Consider the following 9,639-nt stretch of genomic DNA (forward strand, 5'->3'; position numbering starts at 1 on the left):
TGGATCGCGTCGGGCATGTGTAACGACGCACACGCGCGCAAAAGTAGCTGTGGTGCACCCGCAGCCTCGCGCTTGTTGTTCTCACATCTCTGGCTCGCTCACTGCGGGCATCCAGGCATCTGACACCCTGACATCTGGCGCTTTTTCTGTCTTTCACGTGGCGTTCCAAGCGACACACGACGGAAAATGCACATCAAGCTGTTCTTGAACACGTGTCGCCATCTGTACTTTATATTAAGAAACTACAATTCGCCGTAACTGAATGGGAAAAGTTTGAGGTCTTATAACATTCTTAACGTGTAATATATTGATATGAAAGTTCTGGAAAATGTAATATCGAAGGATGCTTCATAATTTAATGTCTCGTTATTTTGATTAGTTGGCGTGATTCCGTTTTTATAGCGCCATAAAATATTACAATTTTAAACTTTATTTTTTATTTTAAAATATACATTATCTCTACAGTTCGTTGCTTACTTTTTTATCTTATTATATCTAACCGAACGCTCACGTAAAATATCGTGGGCGATGGGACGTTATAACTCGAGAAATAATTTTTTCAATATTAGAGACTGTGGTTTATTAAAAGCCAAATAATTAACTAACAACTAAAAATAATCGTGATATCAAGACATTAAAGCATTGTTGAGAAACTGCTCTTTAATTTCACACTAACTTTATAATTGTAAGATGCATAGAAAGAAAGTTATAAGCCGTCGGAAAAGCACCAAAACGTCATGCACGGTGGGGTTGCACCTTAAATAACTCGTTTCAAATGTTGTGAAACGCCACTTGGTCGTCATCAATAACTTCCCCAAATGACGACCTTGTGACGAGAACGTTCAGAGTATTCACAGCCCGCCTAGCGACAATCTAGACATCATTCACTTTAACGCGGCGTAGCGATGTAGAGACAAGTTGGCACGACGTCATCAGTGCAGCCGTTCAATTGACTGGCCCCACGGTTTTGCTCGCGCGCGCTCTGATGAAGCTCGTTGCGACTTGCTTTCTCAATCTCGCTTGAATTTGAGCACCAAGATAGTTGGTTCAGATTATGAGGTGCTTCCAATTTATACATTTATCAGGTCATCTTATTACTGACTGATGGCTCGGATTGCTGCGAGTTGCATGATGCACTTGTATTAAAATATTATCCATTCTGATATTCATTAAACTGCGCATGTCGTTGAACAGCATATCAACAAAATGATGTTCGGGCAATTGGAAACAGCATCAGGCCTTACTTGTCTTGGGGACATATCTAAAATATGTGGAGTACCGAGTGTTGAAAAAAGTTGATGATGACAAACAGGCAACTTTTTGTGAACAGAGTTACCTTGTGCACCTCTTATTAATCCAGCGCGTGGAATCACTGCTAACAGAAATGAGGCGGCAAGGCAGCACGACGGAACGGCAGGCCGCTGCCATAGAACGACAGGCTGCAGCAATGGAGCGGCAGGCTGTGGCGATGGAGCGGCAAGCCGCAGCTATGAGACAGCAGGCTGCAGCCATGCAGGTGCCCAGAGCACTCCTGCTGCTCGTGGCCATGTTCGCCACCGCACTCCAGCCCGTCATGCCGGGCAGGCCCCCAACACCGCCGCAGTTAGACTAAGTCATTCCTGCCCCTTCTTTTTTTAAGAAATGCTACACAGTTTGTAGTCCTGCATAATTATTTTCGAGACAACGTATACAGTCACCGATTGATTTTTCGGACTTCGCAGTGATTGAAAAGAAAACGTCCGAATAACAGAGCAGTCTAAAAATTTAGCAGATTAAAACAAACTGCCTTCATTACGTCTAAGTCGGCTTAAAAAAGCCATAAATAGTGGCTTGCTTCAGGTTACGCCTACGCGCCTTGTTTCAGGTTACGCCTCTGTTTGCTTTCAGAAACTTTCTATTAACTTGAGAATTGCTGCCTTTTTTTCTAGCGTTATGCTCGAGTAATTTCTGCGCTTCTTAGCGACACATCGCGGTGGCGGAGAACAGATGGGCAATGGCGTCCAAGCTAGCATTTTCCGAAAACACGATTCAACGAAACGAGGTCGAGATGAGGCGCAAGTCCACGACCGCAATGGCGAATTAACAAAGCAAAATAGTGACAACAATGATGAAGATAATTACACGCAGCTAGAATTAAAAAAAAAAAAAACAGCAACCATACAGCATCGCCTAGCGGTAAATTTAGAAGTACTCAATGAGGCCTGCCAAACCAAGTCAATCCATGTGGAGCCAACATAAAATTCAAAATATCCGCTTCGTGGCGGTGTTTCCTGCTGATCGTTCGCAACGATTTTTCCAAAAAAATAAACGTTCGGACTTCAAGCTGTCCGAAACATCAGTCGTGAATATGCACTATTTATATCGGTTAGGTCACGGTTCCTCCTTTAGGTCCAAAATATTCAACAAGTCTAAATTATCTTCATCTAAAAAATTGATGGGAGATTGTATTGGTATTAGTATTCTATAAACCATTGTCAACAAAGACGTTTTACAACATGTGGTAATTTTATTTCTTTTCGAGCATGTTTAAAAAAACATTTACGTGGAGAAATCTGGAACATTCTGTGAAATGAAGTACCGAACCTCTCAATTATGTAGGTAGCCGTATGACCTTTTGTAACGGCAGCTGGCGTCCCACCCTTCGAGGGACATGGAGCATGTAAACAAAATAACCCTTATCTCCTTCAATGACAACAAATCATGTAACCTTTTGCCTCGTAACGACAGAAGTTGCGAGGCTGAGCTAATATCCCCCACCCACTCCTTGAAAAGCATTGCAACTGGGAGATACCCAAAAGCTTCTCTCTCGGAGGGCTCATGTAACCAGTTGTGCAAGCTCTAGACTGCAGGGCCACTGTTCTTGCAACCATCAAACATTCTTTTCCATAAAGATTAGAACTGAGAGCAAGTTCTGTTCGTCTTAAGCTATGCGTCAGTGTGACCTACCCATTCACAGGCAGAGACCGACAACTATACGCATGTTGTGGAAAAGTTTAAGTGCCCTTTCAGAAGTTTTGGATACTTCGCAACCTTTGCAAGCACCCAAGAACACGTACACCAAGCGAAATCTTAAACAATGCATGTTGGCTGACGAATACATGGCGTATAACCAACTACAAACGTCAGTTGAGTTTAACAAGAGCCCATGAGGCTCCTTGGAAGTGACTGTTGAGAGAAGAGTTGTAAACTGCCCGGCAATGTGCTGCATCAACGGTTCAACATATGTGCGTGTAAAGGTGTTGATACCAGCTTCTTTCCCCTCTTGCAAACACTTTGCTAGCCGATCATCACTGCCATAAGTTACCTTAATCCAGACACTTCCAGAAATGCAACAACAAAAGTCTAATGCAATAACATATTCTCACGGGAAGCCCGCACGTGTGAAACTTGCAAAAAGGAACATCAAACACGACGTCAAAGTCATTACTTGTTCTCCCGAGCCACACTTACGTGTGAAACTTGCAAAAAAGAACATCAAACACAACGTCAGTCATTACTTGTCCTCATAGGACACTCGCACACGTGAAAATTGCAAAAAAGAACACCAAACACGACGTCAGATTTGCTACTTGTCCTCACGAGACACCCGTACGTGTGAAACTTGCAAAAAGGAACATCAAACACGCCGTCAGAGTAAATACTTGTTCTCATGTGACACCCGTAAACGTGAAACTTTTTAAGAGAACATAAAAAAAAGCTCTAAACACTGCATAGGATCCACACAACTGTGAATCCTGTGTAAAGGACAGTGGAAACGCTGTACACAAACACGAAGCCCAAGCAAGCTCCGGCAGTAAACAGACCTCACCTACAGGCAAACACACACAAGTCCGAGCAGGGTCGAACAGGAAACACACCTCAACTACAGACACACACACACAGGGAGTCCGAGTAGGCTACGGCAGAACACACACCTCACCGTACAGGCACACACACGAACCCCGTGAAGGCTCCGGCACATTACAGACCTCATTTTACAGGCACACACACGAAGCCCGAGAAGACTCCGCACAACACGGACCTCACTGTACAGGCACATACACGGAGTCCGAGGAGGCTCCGGCACAACACAAACCTCAATGTACAGGCACACACACGGAGTCCGAGCAAGCTCCGGCAGTAAACACACCTCACCTACAGGAACACACACACACGAAGTACGACAGGCTCCGGCAGAACATTCACAGTACCGAGAACGCATGACACTCAGAAAGTATAAGACCATCATCGGTGACGACCAGAACGATGGCGGATCCGGTGAAGCCGGCGACGTATACGACGCACATGACTTGTGTTGGCTCCGAGCACAAGCTGGTCCCGCATGGCCTAACCCTCAATGTAGGAGCGCTTTGACTGCAGGATTCTTCGCTCTCGTGCTGCGTCACTGCTCTCGTCTGCCTCGCTGTCATGGTCAGAGCTGCTGCACGACCCAGATTCCGACAACGACGATCCTGGATCCCAGTCCCCTGCGCTGAGGCAGATGTTGTGGAGCTCTGCACAGGCTGCCACAATCGTGCCGGCGATCCTCGGGTGGTGGTAAAGAACCCGGTGTTTTTGGACGCATCGAAAAAGACTCTTCAGCAGCCCAATACAGCGCTCCACCAACCTACCTCATTGAGGCGTGGGCAGCGTTGTAACACCCGGCAGTTGTGGAGACTGCTGGCCGGCCAGGCACAGCAGTCATGAGCCATGGCTCCAACGGGTACACACTGTCTCCTGCATGAAAAAAGCAAGTATAATCTCAGATATGTGAACCACATGCTGCGTTTTAACCAAAGTTGATTGATCCCGTCCGACCCTCCAAGTGTTACACTCCACGAGTCGTTTCCACAAGCAGGTGGTGTGCATTCAGCGTTAACCCTGTAGCTTTCGAGTCATACTAATGCTAAGAGTTCGTACAATTAGTGCTGATAACGAGTACTACGTGTTGAAACCACCACTATATCACTTTGCGTACCAGAGACGCCGCAGGACTGTCAACCAATATCAGGTGTTTGCCGTCTCAACGCGTTTTTACAGATGACACCGACTACGGTGATGATGACACGCTATGGAAACGAGTTAATGCAAAACGCTGTGAAAGCTCCGGGATGAAGACCGTGAGGCTATTTCCAACAGTATTTCTTATGTCTGTTACCCGCGAGAGTCTCACCTTGATGAGATTGAAATGATACACAATGTTATGCTTGAAGGAGCTTGTTTGCGGCTGGAGGCTGGACACGGAGCACCTATCAACCCCACTCCTCTACTTTCCTTTTCTCGCAGTGCCTAGTGTAATTCAAGGGTTAACTGACAACAGTTAGGTTTGGTCTTTGATTTCAACAGTTTCAACCCTACAGCACTAAAGATGAACCCTTAAATTGCTTATCTCTACTCCAGAGCCTTGAGCAAGGTCATGAAAGTGAGACTTTGCATGATGCCTTGCTTTAGGCCAGTCATCCAAACACTGGTGTATAGTTCTACAGAAATGTGCTCATGTGAAAGTCAAGACATGTCTGGGTACTCTGCATTTTGTTTCCATGCGAGCTGACAATGTGCTGCCACTTTAGGTGCACTCACCGAGTAGGTACACCCCGCGCCTGATGAGCCTGCCAGCAATGCACTGCTGACGCACCCAAGACTGCCTCCACACAAGGGCGTCATGTGAGCAGCCAGGTATCGAAGGGTCGACTGCAAGGATTTTACATATTGGCGTCACACCCCTGCAACAAATGAGAGTGCGACAATAAGAGCCCCAACTGTGAGAAAGAAAACAAGCATCTGTCGATAGTATTGTGCAATATGTTTCCACCGGTGTCCCTCGGTGTACATCAACAAATATAAATAACAGCACGTCTTCCAAAACTCTTATAATGTCCATGGAGCTCTGCAACAACCACTAATTGGACCCAGGGGCGTAGCCAGGGAGAGGGCTTATGGGGCTTCAGCCAGCCAGCCAGCCCACCCCCGCCCCGAAATATAGCCGAGTCTAAAATATACACATGCATTTTGACCCCCCTTCCCCGTTCCGCTCCCCAAGTCGAGGACATTCCAGTCACCTCAGCCCCCCCCCCCCCCCCCCCCAAAAAAAAAAAAAAAAATACATTCCTGGTTACGCCACTGCTCGGACCCCCCGCTAGACTTCCCGCGTATGTTGCAAAAATAACGATTTCAGATTACAACAAACATATCCACATGCTGCAGACTCGGTAGGAGCCAAAAATGAAAACTTACCACCATGACGTTTAGCGCGTAGTGGAGCTTCCGACACCAATACAAAGCCTTGATGGCCAAAAACGTCCCGTTCACGCACCCAACGACGCCGGGGAGGGTGCCTCGTCGCAGGAAGGCTTCCTGTGTGGCCGCACGTTCTTCCACGTTCTTGGCGAAAGCGACCCAACCTGGGCCCAGGCGGCGAACGATGGCCACGACCACAGCACGGACGGCTGAGCTCACCGTGGCCTGGTGGGCGGAGAGGTTTCGGTCGCTCCCCACCAACCCCTGGTAGCTTCCCGTCGCGAAAAACCACAACGCCACGAGGACTTGCTGCTCAACGGTGACGACGGTTCATGCACGGCTCCACCGTCTCAAGCCAGGATCACCAGGCAGTTCATTGCACAGCCACTTTACCACGTCTTTTAAGAGGCGATAGTGTTGTTGAAAATCAACGTCGTCCAGGTCAAACGCATTGGAGTGGTTTAAATACCTACGCCGACGGCGAAACACGAACAAAAACGCTGCCATTTTGGACGCTTCTCCTTCTTCTCGCGCCCAACTCGCCCAAACTCGCCTAGGTTGGAGCCGTCAAGCTTTCCCCGTCAGCGGAGGCTTCTGCCACGTCACAATGACGTCACCGCATCTCGCCGCGAATTCCGAATATGCCACTCTCCAACCGCCTCAAACCCTCCATTGTAACGTCACGACCTAGGGAGTGTCGGTGCGTGTCGTCATGCACGGCGCCGACCAATCCCGGCGGGCGGCGAGTTTGGCGGGGAACTCGCCTTGATTTCTCTGCGCCGAGCTTAGCCCCCCAGAACTTAGCTTCAACCACCATCGCTTCAGCCACGAGCACTTCAGTCACGAGCGTTCAGTCACCATGATAATTCGACCTTCAGCGCGGCTGAACCTATATATCTACCTCTTTAATGGGGTACGGAAACGAAAGTTTTGCACTTATTTCTTTGTTCAGATGTGCTCTATCTTATGCCGCCAGGCAGGAAACATCATACGTTGTTTCAGCTGATGTTCACAAGCAGCCGACGGTACAAGCACGAGCTCCGGGCTTTCAGCGTCCCTGCCAAGCACGCGCACTTGTGCAGTTCAAACATTGTTCAGGGCCGCATGCTTGTTCTTGTATACTGTATTTCACGTTATTATGTACCGCAGGAAAGGCTACAAGCGCGAGCTCCTCGCTCTCTGGCAAATCTCGGCGGCACAAGCTCTCGTGCAATAGGGAGTATTCACTGGCGGCCATAGCTGTGTAGCTGTGTGCGCGAATTCTTAGCGCGTGCTGATGGCGAGCTTCCAGAGTTCTTTTGCAACGTGCATTCCGCACCATCAGGAGTGCCGGTCTTCGCAGCCTATTAATGTGAGCTCGTTCTGAGCATGCGCTTTAAACAGCACCCACAAATATGGCGTCCAGTGAATACTTCCTATAAGGGCAGCTGCCAACGCTATGACCTCACGCTTGTAGACTTGGCTGCGGTACAACGTTGAAACGGAGTATAGCATCGGCAGCGTCTGAACTGGTGCTGAAACGAAGTAGAGTCTAGACTAGTGTTTCTGGGCTGCGGACAGAAAATAAAACGAATTTTAAAACTATCTAGGAGATTTAAAGACTGCGCCTGGTTGCGGTCTGTGACGCTCCGTTGCAATGCCGCGACGTCACGGGCCTGTAAGAAGCAGTGCCAGTTCGTGGAAGTAAGACTCAGTCGTGGAGTTACTTATTCCTGGATGTGACTTGGCGGAGAACGCTGAGTTTAGTGCGCTGTCTATATTAAAGGTTCTACAGGGTCGCTAAACTCGTGGAACAAAACATTCTTCGCTTTCTGACGTAGCGGGGGGAGTGACCGAAAGAACTGCGCAAAGTTTCCTCCTCCCTACGCGCGCTCAACTTCGCAACTTCTGACCTTGGAGGGACGAAAAATCCCCCGCGAACCCTCGGCTATATCTAGGCGGTGCACGAGGGCACGAGAGAGCGCAGGGAGGCGTGCGTTCACGCCGCTCGCTGTGCGTTGTCTTTGGCTCCATAGCGCCGCTGCACCAAAATTCGATCCCGTTATGCCTCACTCAGGCAAGGAGCGAGAGCAGACGACGGGAGTTCGTCTCCTACGATGAGACATTCGCACGGCGGAACCAAAAAAAAAAGTAGATTTCCTAATAGAAATCGCGTCCCACAGGCCACAAACTCAATCGCGAGCTTGAATTATTAGCGTCTGATATTTCACGAAGGGGGAATCGACGACCCCTGCTTTATTTCCAAAATTTGAGTCGCTATGTTGCCGTACAGACGCTGAAGCCTACCGGTGTGTAATGAAAGGCTCAGGACAAACACATCAGAGGCCGCGAGATCTCACATCATTCGCTTGCGGGGTGAAAAGTGGAACATTTGTCGACAAAGCTCCCACAGCAGAAACCTGTGACGCATTCACACAGCGTCCGGGAAAGCTAAACACGGAGACGTTTACTCGAGGCATGACCAAAATCAGATTTGAACGTCAGCTATCTTGCCCCGTCGTATTTTGATTGAGAAAGCTCTCGTTTTAACGCCCTCACCAGGGAAATAAAAAGTCTTACGGAACGTATTGCTCGATATTCGAACGAACTAGATTTAAGCCGTATCCATTCAGTGGTTCGCTCATAATACCATGCTTAAAACGGAGCAAGCCTTTGTGCTTACAGTGTCATCAATTTTCTCTAGCATATGCTGCTTTCAAAAATATACGAAAGAGTCAGACGAAGAGGACGGACAGGACAAACTTGTCTGACTCTTTCGTATATTTTTGAATTTATTACCAACGCGCTCAATCCAAGTTTATGCTGCTTTGTAGTCAGCTGGTTTCGGAAGCTTACGTCGTCTGTAAATATGTCTGACAGCCGAGTTGCTTAATTGGAAGTCATCGCAAATATAAGTTACACGTTGCAGCAACCAACGTTTATAAATAAACGTTGGCAGCGACTGCACTCTCGCACAGGGTGGATGCAGGAATTTCCTAAGGGGGGGGGAGGGGGGGGGGGAGGGGCAGGTGTTGGACAGCGTACCATATGTTTAGGAACCCCCTCCTTCTCTCCTTCGTTTTACGCCCTAAATTTTACACATGCAGAAATCAAGAGGGGGTCAGGACATCCGGACCCCCCCCCCCCCCCCCCCCTCTAAATCTGTCCCTTCTCTCGCATTCCCATCCATCACATCAAACAGTAATACGCTAGTTTCGGTTTGAGGTCGGTACTCTTCTACGTCTACGGCGACAGCTTTAGTCTGCACTCGGTGCATTTGGCAAGTTCGTTCGGGGCCGGTTCTCCGTGCAGTATTCCGCGGGTGCAGTTCATTAGAACCCTCACAGTAAAAGTCTGGATCGCGGATTGGGAGCCTGTCGCTGGCATCACCGGCGGCCATTGCTTGACAACAGGCAACACACGCAAGTCTAAGGGAGAAAGAAG

The 9,639-nt window shown here is 48.3% G+C and overlaps 1 pseudogene; it reads right to left on the minus strand.

Annotated features, from left to right (window-relative positions):
* Positions 1 to 4,224: 4,224 nt before the first annotated feature.
* Positions 4,225 to 6,693, minus strand: LOC121835253 (annotated as a pseudogene).
* Positions 6,694 to 9,639: the final 2,946 nt, after the last annotated feature.

Source organism: Ixodes scapularis, unplaced genomic scaffold (genome assembly GCF_016920785.2).
Source record: "Ixodes scapularis isolate PalLabHiFi unplaced genomic scaffold, ASM1692078v2 PGA_scaffold12__126_contigs__length_90152505, whole genome shotgun sequence".
Lineage (NCBI taxonomy): Eukaryota > Metazoa > Arthropoda > Arachnida > Ixodida > Ixodidae > Ixodes > Ixodes scapularis.